Source organism: Mustela putorius, unplaced genomic scaffold (genome assembly GCF_011764305.1).
Source record: "Mustela putorius furo isolate JIRA1106 unplaced genomic scaffold, ASM1176430v1.1 tig00003834_pilon_pilon_pilon, whole genome shotgun sequence".
Lineage (NCBI taxonomy): Eukaryota > Metazoa > Chordata > Mammalia > Carnivora > Mustelidae > Mustela > Mustela putorius.
Genome location: NW_025421987.1, coordinates 64,559,767 through 64,577,365, shown reverse-complemented (window position 1 = coordinate 64,577,365; position 17,599 = coordinate 64,559,767). Strand labels below are relative to the sequence as shown.

At 36.8% G+C, this 17,599-nt stretch overlaps 1 non-coding gene and 1 pseudogene across 1 annotated transcript; both read right to left on the bottom strand.

Moving 5' to 3' along the window:
* Positions 1-17,599, bottom strand: part of LOC106006114 — a 49,418-nt pseudogene that overhangs the window by 10,405 nt on the left and 21,414 nt on the right.
* On the bottom strand, positions 5,447-5,552 carry LOC123394585. Its single transcript, XR_006609344.1, has one exon. It is a non-coding gene; the product is annotated as a U6 spliceosomal RNA (small nuclear RNA).

Sequence of the window (17,599 nt, the reverse complement as noted above, 5' to 3'; positions counted from 1 at the left end):
ATACAATCATGGGTGCTTTTTACCACAATGAGAAATATTAGAGAATAGCTTGATTGCCTCATTGAGTAAAAAGAAAGGCAGTGTTTTATATATTCCTACACTTACCTCATTCAATATTATTTTTTTATATGTTCATTTGTGTGACTACTTAGGCAGGGCAGAGCAAAATGCAGGATTGTGGTCGCTTGGGCCAAAGAAATGGAAAATGTTGGCTGTTTTTTCCACTTGGCTTCACCTCTGGCAACAGAAAAGAAGTCAGCCAAGAAATCTGATGCTAGTGCAGACTGAAGGACATGTTGCTGAGTAAGATATTAAGAAATGCTACTCACATTGGAAATATATACAGTTTAGAACTGTATATATACATATGATATATATCTGATATATATCATATGTATATATAAAGTCTCATTATGAAATTCATTAACGGAAAGAAATTTGGGTAGATCGCATGTACGTTAAAATGGCAAAGAAAAAAATAAAATAACACTGCTCCAGTGTTCTTGAATCTTCTCAAACATTTCCTGTAAGCTTGTTCGTCTGGAAGTTTATAGCACAGAACTGGCTAGGTTCGCACAACCAAAGCAGAGTAGATACCCAGACCACTCACTCATAAGGTGCCAAATCCAGGATAGAATAATCCAGGGTTGTGTGAGGTGGGAATAGACACTGCCCACATTTACCAGCTAACTCTTGCCTCCTCATTTGGTCTAACTGCATCAAAACTGGTCAGAAGGATAAGATCTGCATTCTGGACATATGTGACACTTTGCTTTTAGAGCTTATTAAGTGCTTTGGACCAATATTTCAGCTTGATTCATTATAAATGAAGACATATTCAGGGAAAAGATCTATATAAGAATTAAAATTATTCTGTCTTTTTTTGTACATCCCACCAGATGTGTGTGTGTGTGTGTGTGTGTGTGTGTGAGTATTTTTTTTTCCTCTTTTTAAAAAGAATATGATAGGCATTAAAAGATCAGTTGAGGGGCGCCTGGGTGGCTTAGTGGTTAAGTGCTCAACATTCAATTTCAGCTCAGGTCATGATCTCAGAGTAAATGCTGTTTTTCAGAACTTCACACGTTTTCCCAGATTCTCTCCAAGGCAGGCTCTGGGTCCACCAGTGAGGTGTGCAGCTACACGAGGTCATAGGCAAGAAATGGAGACAAGGTGGGTCCTGGGGAAAACAGTGTCCTCTATATTCTCCATGGTTTAAGATGCAGTATCTGGTCTCTACCACTTCCTGGACAGACACCCAGTCAGGGAGCTACCTTGGGGCATCCTGCAGCTGTCTATCTCCAAAGTCTACAGCTGGTGGCACTGTGATCTGTTCTCAGTTCAGTTAGGGCAGTGCTCTCCCTCACAGACTCAGTCAGTTCTTAATGACATAGTCCAGAAGACTGATCAAGCCTCACTTGAAGCTAGTCCTACTTCCAGAATTTTCCATCACCATTCAGAAACCATCTAATTCTCTTTATTGTTTAACCCAATTTAGGTTTATGTGTGTTTAAACATAAAGACTTGTGACTGGTTTCAATTTCTGTATTTTTATGTACAACTTAGCATTGCTGTGACAGTCACCATGTTTAAAAATGTTTTTGCAAACTATCATAAAAGAACAAGAAGGAAATGATTATGCAGGAAACCAATAATGCATCAAATAACAAGATCTTGCTTCCAAAGACTTTCTTCTCTCCTATGGAGCCAAACATGGGCTTTGCCTGCTGTTGGCCTTATACTTCTACAGTGATTAATCTGTTTCAAAGGTGTTGTCTTAGAAACGCTCTGTTCTAGAATCTTTGCTGGTGTGTCTACAAGTAGTGGATAGAAATAAATGGCAGTGGGATGGAGGGTGTGACAGTGCCTTCCAGAGTCAGAGCACCCAAAGGGAGGCTGTGGTCAGAAAGAAGGTAGCTGTGATATCTCAGGAACATATGATTTTCTGGATCAATGACAGTGACTGCCCCAGTGGAGTGGGGATGGGAAGGGCAGGGCAGGCCAGCACCTTTTAGGATGATGGTCAGTATCAATAGATGCCACCGGGACCTGGACTGGGACTGTCTCATGATGGTGTCCCAATGATCTAGGTCCAGTTACTTGTATATAGATTAGTTATGTGCCTGAAGGTGTTATACTGAATGGAGAGGCACCAAAAGTATTCAAAGACCATGTGAAAATTTCAAATCAGCAGGACGTCCTGCTTTTGATTTTGTAGCAAAATAAGAGCACTGCCTGCCAGTTCATCTATAAGCGGTCACCCTGGTAGAATCAACATCCTTTCCCAGAGGTGCTTCCCGTGGCTTTCAAGCAAAGTTAGACCTGTTTATAGACATTTATTTGTTGCCTGTACTGAATGGTGTCCATCAACTGTCTTCAAAAACAGAGTGTCGGGACACCTGGGTGGCTCAGTGGGTTAAAACCTCTGCCTTCGGCTCAGGTCATGATCCTAGGGTCCTGGGATCGAGCCCCACATTGGGCTCTCTGCTCAGCAGGGAGCCTGCTTCCTCCTCTCTCTCTCTCTGCCTGCCTCTCAGCCTACTTGTGATCTCTGTCTGTCAAATAAATAAACAAAATTAAAAAAAAAAAAAACAGAATGCCTAGGATGGGAAAGGCTGCGTGAAAGGGGGTGATATCTGTGCAGAGTCTTTAACATTGTCCAGAAGCTCCCCGGGCTCAACAGGGAAGAAAAAAGAGAGCATGAATATGCAAAGGACTTGCGAAATAATGGCTTATCTGAGGAACTGCTAGTCCTGGATGTGGTAATCTTGTGTACACGTGAAGAAGGCAAAGGAAAGTAGGCATTTATTTATCTGTGGAGTCATCACTTACTTGTGGTGAAAGCCCTTCATCTGACAAGCCTAGGATTTTTCATTTTATGCTATGGATGGTGAGACACCATCAGAGGATTTTAAACAAAGAAATGACATCATCAGATTCACAGTTTTTGGAGAAACTCTGGAGAAGAAAGAAACCAAAAAGACCAACAAATAATAAGAGAGGAGATTATAAAGACCTGTACCAAGGTAGGTCTCTAGACAGTAAAGGAAGACAGGATCATCAGGAGATGGGTGAACTAGAACTAGTGACAAATTGTAAGTGGAGGTAAAGGGAGTCTCTTTGAGTCCCAGAGTCTCCGCTTCACAATGGATGGATAGTAAATGAGAGCACAAGAGAAGGTGGGTGTTTGAGTGGTGAGTAGAAAAGGAAGATATTTTCATTTAGAGTTTATGAGACATCTAGGTGGCCAGGAGAATGGCCAGGTATAGAGAAAACATGAGGATTAATAGATTTAAAAGGCATAAACATATAGAAAGCAATTAAAGTCATTTGACCTTGCCTAGAGAGATGCAGAGAATATGCCTTGAACCTAGAATATCATCATGACAGGGAGAAATCAGGACTTTTATTGCAAATATATGGGTAGCAATTTCTTTTTTTTTTTTTTTGTAAGATTTATTTTATTTATTTATTTTAAAGAGAGAGAGAGAATGTGTTTGCACAAGCAGGGAATGGGGGGCGGAGGGCAGGGAGGAAGTGCAGATGGAGAAGATCTCCGACTCCATGCTTGAGCATGTGCCCGATGCACGGCTCAATCTCATGAATCTGAGATCATGATCTGGGCTGAAATGAAGAGTCAGATATTCAACCAACTGAGCCATGCAGGCACCCCAGGTAGCAATTTCCTTATGAAACCTTCACAGACTTTTCTGAGCAAAATTAAGACTTCCCATGTGCATTATTTTGCAAGGGCTGCCATAACAAAATATGAAAGACAGGGTGGTTTCAACATCAGAGATTTATTTTCTCACAAGGCTGGAGACTAGACACCTAAGATCAAAATGTTGACTGTTCAATTCCAAGTCTTCTCTTCTTGGCTTGCAGACCGTGTCTACTGGCTATGTCTTCACATGGTTGTGTGTGTGTGTGTGTGTGTGTGTGTGTCTGTATCCTAGTCTCTTCTCAAAAAATTTGTTTAAACAAAGTCATTTGGATGACCAGCTTTTTTGTTTTTAATTGAAGCATAACTGACATATACTATTATGATTATATTTCAAGTATACAACATACAACAATTATTAAATCCATTAGCGATTTAATAATTATACACATTACAAAATGGTCACCATGAAAAGTGTAGTTACCATCTGTCACCATACAACATTATTGCGATATTATTGACTATATACTGTTGTACTTTCCATCCCTATGACTTGTTTTATAACTGGAATTTTGTACCTCTTAATCACCTTCAACTATTTTGCCCATCCCCCACCCTCTCCCATCTGGCAACCGCAAGTTTGTTCTCTGTATTTATGTGTGTGTTTCTGCTTTTTGTTTATTTTTTAGATTCCACATATAAGTGCAATCATATAGAATCTGTCTTTCTTTGTCTGACTTCTCTTTTTTTTTTTTTTTTAAGATTATTTATTTATTTATTTGACAGACAGAGATCACAAGTAGAAAGAGAGAGGCAGGCAGAGAGAGAGGAGGGAGCAGGCTCCCCACTGAGCAGAGAGCCCAACTCGGAGCTCGATCCCAGGATCCTGGGATCTTGACCTGAGCCGAAGACAGAGGCTTTAACCCACTGAGCCACCCAGGCACCCCTGTCGGACTTATTTCACTCAGTATAATATATTCTAGGTTCATCCATGTTGCAAATAGCAAGATTTCATTCCTTAAAGGCTGATAATATCCCATTGCGTGTATATACCACTTCTTCTTTATCCGTACATCTATTGATGGTTTCTTTCTTCTTCAGAGTTTCTCCAAAAACTGTGAATCTGATGATGTCATTTCGTTTAAAATCCAAATCTTAGCTATGTTAAATCATGCTGTAATAAATATAGGGATGCATATATCTTTCCAAATTAGCATTTTTGTTTTCATTGGTAAATACCCAGAAGTAGAATTACTGGGTTGTATGGTATTTTTCTTTTTAATTTTTTGAGGAAACTTCATAATATTTTCCAGTGTGGCCACACCAATTTATATTCCCACCAACAGTACATGAGGGTTCCTTTTTCTCCACATTCTCACCCATGCTTGTTATTTCTTGTTGGTTTTCATAGCAGCCACTCTGACAGGAGTAAAAGGATATCTCATTATGGTTTGGTTTTGTTTTCTCACTATGGTTTTGATTTGCATTTCCCTGATGATTAGTGGTGTCGAACCTCTTTTTATATATCCATTGGCTATCTGCATGTCCTTGGAAAAATGTCTATTTAGGGTGTGTGACCATTCCTTCCTTCCTTCCTCCCTTCCTTTCTTTCTTTTGTAATAAAATAAATATTTTATAAATATTTATAATAAAAATAAATAATAAAATAAATTAAATAAGTAAATGAACGAATAAAAATAAAATAAATAAATAAATGAAATGAAAAAATAAATAAATAAAATAATAAAATAAATAATAAAAATAATATTTTTTATTGCCCATGTTTTAAAAAATATGGAATGTTTCATGAATTTGCTTGGCATCCTTGCACAGGGGCATGCTGATCTTCTCTGTATTGTTCCAATTTTAGTACATGTGCTACCAAATTAAGCAGTCTCTGCCTTTTCTTTCATTTGATTATTTGTGATTTTTTTGGTTTTTGTCTGTGTGTGTGTTTTTGGGGGGGGGTTCTGTGTTGGGTTTTATGAGTTCTTCATATATTTTGGATATTATACCCTTGTCAGGTATCTTCTCCTATTCAGTATGTTGTCTTTTCCTTTTATTCTTATTGTTTCCTTCATTGTGCAAAAGCTCTTCAGTTGGATGTAGGCCCAACTGTTTATTTTTGCTTTTGTTCCATTGCCTAAGGAGACATATCCAGAAAAATATTGTGAACACCAATGTCTAAGCTTTTACTGCCTATGTTCTCATTTAGGAGTTTTATGGTTTCAGGTCTAGGGCTTTAATCTATTTGAGTTTGGGGTTTTGTTTTGTTTTGTTTTGTAGAGGTGAGGGAAGGGCAAAAGGAGAGAGAGAGAGAGAATCATAAGCAGGCTCCATGTCCAACACAGAGCCTGCTTGATCTCATGATTCTAAGATCATGACATGAACTGAAATCAAAAGTTGAATGCTTAACAGACTGAGCCATCCAGGCTCCCCCAACAATATTAATTCTACCAAGATGATATATATTTCCATTTATTTATGTCCTCTTCAATTTTGTTCATCAATGTCTTACAGTTTTCAGAGTACAGGTCTTTCACTTTCTTGTTTAAATTTATTACTGTATTTTCTTCTTTTTGATGCAATTATAAATGGGATTGGTTTCTTAATTTCTTTTTCTACTACTTTGTAATTAGGGCATATAAATGCATAGACTTCTGTATATTGATTTTGTATCCTGCCATTTTTCTGAATTCATTAATTAGTTCCACTAGTTTTTCGGTGGAGTCTTTATGGTTTTCATATCATCCGCTAATAGTGATAGCTTTACTTTTTTCTTACCAATGTGGATAATTTACTTCTTTTTCTTGTCTGATTGCTGTGGCTATGATATACAGTACTATGTTGAATAAAAGTGATGAGAGTGGGCATCCTTGTCTTGTTCCTGATCTTAGAGGAAAAGCTTTCAGCTTTTCACAATGAGGTATGATGTTAGCTCTGAGTTTGTCATATATTAACTCTATTATGTTGAGGTACATTTATCTACTTTGTTGAGAGCTTTTTATCATGAATGATATTGAATTTTATTAAATGCTTTTTCTACATCTATTAAGATGATGGTATAATTTTTATCCTTCACCTTATTCATGCAGTGTATCATGTTGATTGATTTGTAGATATTGAACCATCTTTGCACCACTGGAATAAATCCTACTCGATCATGGTGAATGATCCTCTTAAGGTATTATTGAATTCAGTTTGCCAATATTTTGTTGAAGATTTTTGCATCTCTGTCTATCAGGGATATTGGTCTATATATTTTTTTTGTAGTGTCTTTGGTTTTAGTATCAGGGTAATAGTGGGCTCATAGAATGAGTTTATATACATTCATTCCTCTTCTTTTTTTTTTTTAAGAATAGTTTGAGAAGGATATAAATTGACACTTCTCAGGGTGTCAGGGTGTCAAGTTTCTGCCTTCAGCTCAGGTTATGATCCCAGGGTCCTGGAATTGAGCCCCTGCTCAGTGGGAAACCTAATTCTCCCTCTCTCCCTCTGCTTGTGTTCCCTCTCTCACTGTGTCTCTCTCTGTAAAATAAATTAACAAAATCTTTTTTTTAAAAAATAAATTAACTATTATTTAAAATGCTCAGTAGATAAAAGAAAACCAAAGCTGGTGGCATCACAATCCTGGACTTCAAGTTCTATTACAAAGATGTAATCATCAAGACAGTATGGTACTGGCACAAAAACAAACACACAGATCAATGGGGCAGAATAGATAACCTCAACTCTATGGTCAACTAATCTTTGACAAAACAGAAGAGAATATCCAATGGAAAAAGAATAGTCTCTTCAATAAACGGTACTGGAAAAACTGGACAGCCACATACAGGAGAGTAAAACTGGACCATTTCCTTAAACCATTCACAAAAATAGACTCAAAATGGATGAAAGACCTAAATATGAGATAGAAATACATCAAAATTGTAGAGGAGAACACAGGCAGCAACCTCTGTGACCTCAGCCACAAAAACTTCTTGCTAGACACATCTCCAAAAACAAGTGAAACAAAGACAAAAATGAACTATTGAGATATCATCAAGATAAAAAGCTTTTGCACACCAAAGGAAACAGTCAACAAAATTAAAAGACAACTGACAGAATGGGAGAAGGATATTTGTAAATGCCTTATCAGGTAAAGGGCCAGTCTCTGAAATCTATAAATAACTTATCAAACTAAACACCAAAGAACCAAAAAATCCAGTCAAGAAATGGGCAGAAGACATGAACAGACACTTCTCAAAAGAAGACATACTAATGGCCAACAGACACATGAAAAAATGCTCAACACAACTTGTCATCAGGGAAATAAAAATCAAAAACCACAATGAGATATTACCTCACATCAGTCAGAATGGCTAAAATTAACCACTCAGGAAATGACATATGTTGGTAAGGATGAAGACAAGGGGAACCTTTGTACACTATTGATGGGAATGAAAGCTGGTGCAACCACTCTGGAAAACAGTATGGAGGTTCCTCAAAAAGTTGAAAATAGATCTAACCTATGACCCAGCAATTATACTATTAGGGATTAACCACAAATATATAAATGTAGTAGTCTGAAGGTACATCTGTACCCCAATGTTTATAGTAACAACATCCACAATAGCCAAGCTATGGAAAGAACTCAGATGTCCTCTAACAGATGAATGGATAAAGATGTGGTATATATATACAATGGAATACTACTCAGCTATCAAAAAAGTGATATCTTGTCATTTGCAATGATGTGGATGGAATTAGAGGGTATTAAGCTAAGTGAAATAAGTCAATCAGAGAAAGCAATAATCATATGATCTTACTCATAAGTGGAATTTAAGAAAGAAAACAGAGGATCATAGGGGAAGAGAGGAAAAAAATAAAAGACAAAATCAGAGAGGGAGACAGAATGTAAGAAACTCTTAATCATAGGAAACAAGTTTGCTGGGGGTGTGGGGGATGGTGTAACTGGATGATGGAAATCAAGGAGGGTAATTGATGTAATGAATCACTCACCTCTACCTCTGAAACCAGTAATACATTATATGTTAATTAATTGAATTTAAATAAAAAATAAAACTGAAGAAAATTGTTTAGCAGAATTCACTTGTGGAGGCATCTGGTCTCAGATTATTTTGTTAGGAGGTTTTTTTTTTAAATTATTGATTCAATTTCATTACTAGTAATCAGTCTGTTCTATTATTTCCTGATTAAGTCTCAGAAGATTGTATGTTTCTAAAAATTTCTCTATTTCCTCTAGGTTGTCCAATTTGTTGGCGTGTAAATTTTTGTAACAGTCTCATAATCCTTTGTATGTCTATGGTGTCAGTTGTAACTTCTTTTCTTTCATTTGATTTTTATTTTTTTAATTTATTTTTATTTTGTAGACGATTTTATTTATTTATTTGAGAGAAACAGCACAAGCGAGGGGAAGAGTAGAGGGGGAGAAAGGGAGAGAATCTCAAGCAGACTCTGCCTCGAACATGGAGCCACATGCAGGGCTCAATCTAACAACCCTGAGATCATGACCTGAGCTGAAACCAAGAGTCAGATGCTTAACCAACTATTTTAATTATCTGAGTCCTTGCTTTTCCTTTGTTTCTTGATGAGTCTGGTTAAAGGATTATCAATTTTATTTTTTCAAAGAACCAACTCTTAGTTTCATTTATCTTTTCTATTGTATTTTTTTTTAGTCTCATTCTTAAAATTTCTGTTCTGATTTTTATTATTTCCTTCCTTCTGTCTATTTTGGGCTTTGTTTGTTATTCTTTTTCCAGATCCTTTAGGTGTAAGGTTAGATTGTTTGGGATTTTTCTTATTTCTTTAGGTAGGTCTGTATTACTATAAACTACCTTCTTAAAACTGTTTTTGCTATGTCCCAAAGATATTGAACTCCTGTGTTTCCATTTTCATTTGACTCCATGTATTTTTTTTTTCATTTTTTTGGTTTCCTTGTTGACCCATTGTTGAGTGGCATTATGTTTAGCCTCCATGTATTTGTATTTTTTCCCTTTTTTTTTTCTTGTAATTGATATCTGGTTTCATGATATATTGTGATTGTAAGGATGCTTAACATAATTTCAGCCTTCTTCAATTTATTGAGATTTGTTCTGTAGCCTAATGTTCATGTAGCTTAACATGGAAAATGTTCTGTGTGCCTTGAAAAGAATGTATAGTGTGCTGTTTGGATGAAATGTTCAGCATTATTTAATTCCATCTGGTCTAATGTGTTGTTCAAAGCCACTGTTTCCTTGTTGATTTTCTGTCTAAATGATGTATCCATTAATGCAAGTGGGTTGTTAAAAGTTCCCTACTATTAGTGCACTAGTCTCATTTTCTCCCTTTATGTCTGTTAATATTTGCTTTATATATTTAGTTGATCCTATGCTGAGTACATAGATATTTACAATTCTTATATACTCTTCTTAGATCATTCCCTTTATCATTATGCAGTGCCTTTCTTTGTTTCTTGTTACAGTCTTTGTTTAGTCTATTTTGTGTGATATAAGTATTCCTACCTCAGTTTTAGTTTTTGTTTTGTTTTGTTTCCATTTGCATGGAATATCTTTTCCTATCCCTTCACTTTTAGTCTGTATGTATCTTTAGGTCTAAAGTGAGTCTCTTGTAAGAAACGTATAGACGAGTCTTGTATTTTAATACACTACATTCACCCTATTTCTTTGGAGTATTTAGTCCATTTATATTTAAACTAATTATTAATAGGTATGTACTTATTGCCATTTTGTTCATTGTTTTCTGATTTCTTTTGTAGTTCCCTGTTCCTTCTCTTACTCTCTTCCCTTGAGGTCTAATGACTTTCTTTAGTGTTATGCTGGGATTTCTTTCTCTTTATTGCGTGTGTGTGTGTGTGTGTGTGTGTGCATGTGTGTGTGTGTATTAGTGTGTCTATTATAGGTTTTTGCATTTTAGTTACATATATAACATATATATGTAACATTTTATGTATATACCAGTCTATATTAAGTTGTTAGCTGCTTAAGTTCAAACACATTCTAAATATACTATATTTCCCCTTCTCTACATTTTATGCCTTTGATGCCATATTTTACATCTGTATTTTATGTATCTCTTCAGTTATTTTGGTAGATATAATTGATTTTATTGTGTCTGTCTTCTGACCTTCATACTAACATTATAAGTGATTGATCTACTGCCCTTACTACCTGGATGTCTATTTCTGCCCCCAGGTTAGAAAGTTTTCAGCTATTATTTCTTCAAATAAATTTTCTACCCCTTCTCTCTGTCTTTTCCTTCTAGGACCCCTGTAATCCAAATGTTAGCATGCTTGGTGTTGTTCCATCCTACTATCCCCACCTTTTACTACTACTACTACTACTACTACTACTACTACTACTACAACTACTACTACTACTACTTTTCTTCTTCTTCTTCTTCCCCTTCTTCTTCTTCTTCTTCTTCTTCTTCTTTTCTTCTTCTTCTTCTTCTTCTTCTTCTTCTTCTTCTCTTCTTCTTCTTCTCTTCTTGCTGTTTGGAGTTATTTGCTTTCAACTACCTTGTCTGTCAGATTGCTGATCTGTTCTGTATCCGCTAATCTATTATTCACTCTAGTGTGTTTTTCATCTCACTTACTGTTTTCTTCAGCTGTTTTTTTTTTTTCCTAAGATTTTATCTATTTATTTGACAGACAGAGATCACAAGTAGACAGAGAGGCAGGCAGAGAGAGAGAGGAAGAAGCAGGCTCCCTGCCAAGCAGAGAGCCTGATGTGGGGCTCAATCCCACTACCCTGGGATCATGACCTGAGGTGAAGGCAGAAGTTTTAACCCACTGAGCCACCCAGGCACACCTTCAACGTTTTTTTGTTTGTTTTATTTCTTTGTTGAAGTTATCATTGAGTTTATTCACTCTTCTCTCAAGTCTGTTGAGTATCTTTATGGCCATTAGTTTAAACTCTTTACCACGTAGATTACATTATTTCATTGAGCTCTTTTTCTGGGGTTTTGTCTTGTTCCTCTGTTTGGAACATATTCCTCCATCTCTTCATTTTGCCTCTTTGTTTGTTTTTTAATAGATTAGGTAGGTCAGCTACATCTTCTGGTCTTGAAAATAATGGTCTGTGTAAAAGTCTTGTGGTGCTCAGTAGTAAAATCCCCCCTGGTCACCAGAACCTGGTGCTCCTGTAGTGTCCACTGTGTGGGCTACATGAGCCCTCCTATTGTGGCTGGGTTACCAGGGCTATGGGCACACTCGTGGGTGGTGCTACCCCTAGCCTGGCTGTTAGCAATAACTGTCTAGGACTGACTTGTGCACACCCATGGCCAGGTCTTGCCCCTAACCCTACACTGCAGAGTGAAAGGCCTGGTTTTGGCTGCTGCAGGAATGCAGGTCGGTGAGGTTAGCTCCCCTCTTCCTAGGCAAGAGTCACTCTGGGCAGGTGCCCACTGAGTGCGGTGGGTGATAGTCACTCTGGAAGGATGTCAGTCTCAGCTGAGGTTGCTTGCTAGGAGTGGCAATGTAGGAACCACTTTGGACACCTGCCATAGCAGGCAGGTTGGGTGGAGCAACTTTAAAGGGGTGGGGCAAACTGTGTTAGCAATGTAAATGGAGAATGTCATAACTGCCTCCCACAGGTGTTTGATTAGAAAGGCTGAAGGAAGACAAGAGAAATGGTACCAACTAGCCCTTCCTTTCCCAGAGAAAGCATCTGCAGATCCCTGCCCCTCTGGCATATGTCCTAAAATTATTCAATAAATCTTTCCCATATAACCCAGGTACTTTTCAAGTTGCTGCTTCTATGCTAGGTCTCAGACCAAGTGATACAAGGCCCTGGCTTGCTATGAGCAGAGTTTTAGCCATCTAGTTCTTTCAGAGTTAAGCCCTCCTGATTTCCAAAGCCAGGCATTCTGGGAGCTCATCTTCCTATTGCAGCTTCCTAGGGCAGAGGGTGCCCAGTGTGGGACTTGATCCCCTCACTCCTCTGTGCCTGTGATATTCTTCTCACTTGTGAGTTGCCACACCAGGGGTTTGGTTGGCAACAGTATCTCTGCCTCTCCCACCCTTCTTGATATAGTCTTCTGTCTTTAGCTGTGAATAGTCTGTTCTGCCAGTCTTTAGGTCATTTTTAGAGTGAGTTGCATTACACATAGTTGTTGCCTCAGGGTGTCTGTGGGAGGATGTGAATTCAGGATCCTCCTACTCTGCCATTTTCCCTGGCTCTTTTCTTCATCTATTCTGATAAGGACATCAGTCATATTGGATTAGAACCCACCCTAATGACCTGATTTCAACTTAATTAACTCTTTAAAGTCCCTATCTCCAAATAAAGTTACATTCTGAGGTACTAGGCATTAGGACTTCAAAATAGGAATCTGTGTGTGTGTTGGGGTGGGGGGACAAAATTCAGCTCCTAACACCATGGCGGACTAATACTGCATCTCTATCTGTTCTTCTCCACATACACCTATGTTGTGATCTAAGCCTTTAGCTACATGCCCTCCCCCTGACAAGACTCGGAGCTCCATTTGGATAGAAGCAATGTGTCACTCACCTCTGAGTCCCCAGACATGCAACCATTAACCACTGGTTTCCAGGAGTTATTCAAAAGCTTGAACACACTCTAAATTTGGGGGAAACCACTCATTAACTAAACAAGTTCTTCCTAGAGAAGAAACAGATGGCCAAGGACAAATTCCAGCCCACTGTTGTATTTTGTTTGGCCACATTGTTGTTGTTTTATGAAATCAAGAGATTTTATTTTTAAAAAATCTGGAGTTTTCACTTCTTTGAAAAATGTAGAGATTTGGCAATTCAAGGCTTTGTTCCTGTATAGCAATAGTCAGCTTGGACATATTAGTAACTGTCACCTTTATTTCTTTTTCTAGTATATATTATGAATATAATTTATTATGAATTCTCATGTACTTGTCATATAACTAGCAATTATTAAAATGTTTCCAATCTCATTTCACCTATTCCTCTCCATTATTTTGGTTTTTGCTTAAATATTTTTAAAACAAATCCCACACATTTTAGTATGCCTTTGTAACTGAAAAAGATTTTTTAACATAACCGCTATGCCATTGTTATATCTTTAAAAATAAGCAATATTTCCTTAATAGCATCTAATATACAGTATATACTCATATTTTCTTACCTCAAACTTGTCTTTTTTATAATTAGTTGTTCCAATCGAGATTCAAAATTACTAATCACATTTGAATGATATCTTTCTTAAACCCCTTTTAAAATATCATTTAATCTAAAAAACTGGGTCATTTATCTTATAGAATGCTCAAGAACTTAAGAGTTTGCCTGGTTCTTTCCTAATGGCATCATTTAATTTGTTCTTCTAGCTTTCATACTTCCTATAAACTGTAGTTTGACCCAAGGCAACACTGTTCAATGTTACTTTCTAAAGGGATACACATTTTTTATGTCTATGCTGTTCAATAGAGTAGTCATGACTGCACCTGATGAGTAAGCCCTTGAAATAACTAAGGAACTGAATTGTCCAGCCTGCCATGCAGTTATCTACAGCTATGATCTAGGGTTTAGTGGGTAGAAGAAGGGACTTCTAGATCTTGCCTCTAAAGGGAAGAGAGTTAGCTTTCATTCTCCCTTCTTCAGACTTCAGACTTCTGCCTGACATGTGACTGTAATGATGACTATGAAACACCATAAGCATGCAAGCAAAATTCTAGAGATGACAGAGAAATTAGAATGAACCTGGATCCCCAATACCATAGCAACCCCAGACTCTTGATGTTTAAACAATTACAGAAGACTTAAACTTCTATCTTACTAAGTCACTGTTAATTTGGATCTTACTAGAAAACAAACAGATCACTAACTAATACATATCCCATTTAACTTATCACGTGAGACCATGGGGGTAGAAAAGGCTCTTCAGGAGTATAGGAGTAATGTTTCTGTGGATGTCAGTTATCCTTTTTCCTCAATCTGCTGAATGTGTCTTCAATTATCTATTAGACTAGAACTATTTGTCTATTAGACTAGAACTATTTGTCTATTAGATAATTATCTAATACCAATAGATTTTGCATATGCATGGACTCAATAAGGGATCCTCCCTCACAGAGGCCAACCCTGCCACTGTTGACTACCTAATTTTCTAGCAGGGTAGCAAACCTTAGCACCAGGATGATACCATTCCTCTAGGGTCCTGAAAGCTAGTTAATTGTTGTCAGGTTGATTTTATTTGGTCCCTTTCATCATGTAGACTATAATAAGAATAAATGCTTAAATGTGCATTTGGATAGGCTTCCTCTATCCATCATTCCTCTGCCGGTACTAACATCTATCCACTTATTGAATATCCCATACTAACATGCTTTCTTAGTCAATATTCCCTCTAAGAAAAATATATTCAATGGCAAAAAAATGTAAAGCAGTAGTATAATGCTCCTGCTGTTCTTATCATGTACTCTGGCCATGAAGAACAGAACGGTAGAGCGGATAAAGGAGGGAAATCATTAACACCAAGCTAAAGCTGCAGGACCACTTACAAAAATGAGGACAAGGCCTGGACTGTATTTTCTTGATTGGGCAGTTGGCCATCAGAATAATGATTACATTATCCAGACTCCCTTGCGACTATCTATGGCTATGAACTAAGGGTTAGTAGATAGAAGAAGTGATGGACTCAACTTCTGGTCTTGCCTCTAAAGGGAAGGTCATAGCTTTCACTTCTTCTTCAGACTTCAGACTTCTGCTTGGCATCCGAAAGTGGTGCCAGAAGATTGAATAATTGCCCCTTCCCCTTATTCTTGTTAAGAATTAGCATAATTTAAACAGAATCTTCAATCTCTTTCCTCTTTTTCCTTGTTGCTGTTTATAGCAGTAGCCTTCAAACTTCTTTGCCATAATTCAATTCTTCAAATGAATATTTTAAAAACATTGTTGCATGATTTTAAGTAATCTAAAGTTTTTCAGCATAAGTTTAAGTGGTTATAATTTGTGACATATTATATACATTTACATTTTTAAAAAATAAGATACATCATTCTTTTAAATAAGTTCAATAGAAACTTTACAATATAGCAATATGAAAGCTACTAGCATCCATTAAAAAAATATGAATAATTTATCTTTTTACTTCCAATGTAGCTAACATACAGTATTATATTAGCTTCAAGTGTACAATATGGTGATTCAACAATTCTGTACATTTTTCAGTGCTCATGAGGAAAACCACACTCTTAAACCCCTTCACCTATTTCACCTCTCCCCCTCTGCACTTCTCTGGTAGCCATCAATTTTGAACAAGTTCTTTATGAAGAGTGAAAAGTTCTACATTGTATTTTTTCTCCTTGAATTCACATCTGCCTTCTACTCCCCTCACAGAATTTAACCCTCATGTATTATATTTTTATGCTTGGTCTTATATTGATCATCCTTTCCTACTCTGTGTCACAAAAATACAGACATATGCTGAAATTAATGTTTTCAGAGTCTCTGGAACAGAGACTCTAAAAACAGAGAATTTAAGGTTAAAAAAAAAGTCTCCTACATTGAATCAACCTTACAATTATTATGTAAACACAAATGATCAAAACAACATACATACAAAAACATTTTGATAAAAATAATCAATATAAAAATAAAAGATTTATTAGATATTCATCTCTTATTGAATTAGACAGAGCTCATAAACTATACAGCTATGGATTTATCAATGAAAAATACTCATTAGTAGACTGAAACAGGGTACAGCTTCAATTATATTTCAATTTTTAAATCTTTACAGATTTAATTTCTGAGAAGTGCTATTCCTATATATATATAGAGAGAGAGAGTGCAAGCAATTTCATTCCCCCCCCTTTTTTTCTCTAACCAATCTCCACTTCTAACATGGGGCTCGAACTCCTGACCTTGAGATCAAGAGTTGCATGTTTCACCAACTGAGCCAGCCAAACATCCCAAATGCAATTGCAATTAATGTCTGAAAATGATAGTTGGTAATCATGTATTTGACAGAATTAGAACAGCAAATCGTCATTTGAAAAAAGGGAATTAATCTTAGTTGAATAAAATATTTAATTTGGGACATTACATCCTGACTCTATTTGGCTAACACTTACCATAATTGCAGTTTCTAGGAGTACAATTTAATCTGTTTTGTGCAAATTAACAAAATAAAAGAAAAATGTTGGGTTACTTATAAAGCAGATCTAAAGAAAGCATTTCAGTGAATGCATTACTTCTAAAATTATAAATATATTCCTGTTAATATATATCTAACTAGTACCTTTTAGGAATAAATAAATAAGCAGAGAATTGGTTAATGAGTGACAGCCAGCAGTGGACTTCAAGCAAAAATAAATACAGATTTAGAATAAACAGTAGGTTTTTTTTTTTAAGATTTTATTTACTGACTTGAGAGAGAGTGCAAGCGCGTGCATGAATGAGTAGGGGTGAGGGGTAAAGGGAGAGGGACAAGCAGTCCCCCCTCTGAGCACAGAGCCCAGAGTGGGGCGGGGCATGGGATTATGACCTGAGCATAAGTCAGACAACTGAGCCACCCAGGTGCCCCTAGAGTAAGCAATAGTCTTGTTAAAGTTAATGAAAATAATTCTTTTCACCAGTCTGAATAAATATTTAACAATAGACAAATTTTTCAGCCAACATGAGCTGTAGAATATATAAGGATATTTTGACAGAACTGGAGTAAGAATGCTCTAGGAAATCTTTGGCTTCCTTTGGTTTCCTATGGCGTTTCCTCTAGATGAATAAAGGGACACAAGTTTGTATCATCTTCTACTGGAAAGGGATGGATGCAATTGTGTGGGGGAGAACTGTACCACGCAGAGAGAGGAAAGTTTCAGGTGTATGAAATGGGTTGGTGGGCATAGTGCAGAAGACAGTTTTCAAAGTACTGTTCAGCTCACCATACTTTATGTTTCTTTGGAAACTTCCCTTGATATACAAGGTTGACCATTCATCAATCATATCTACAG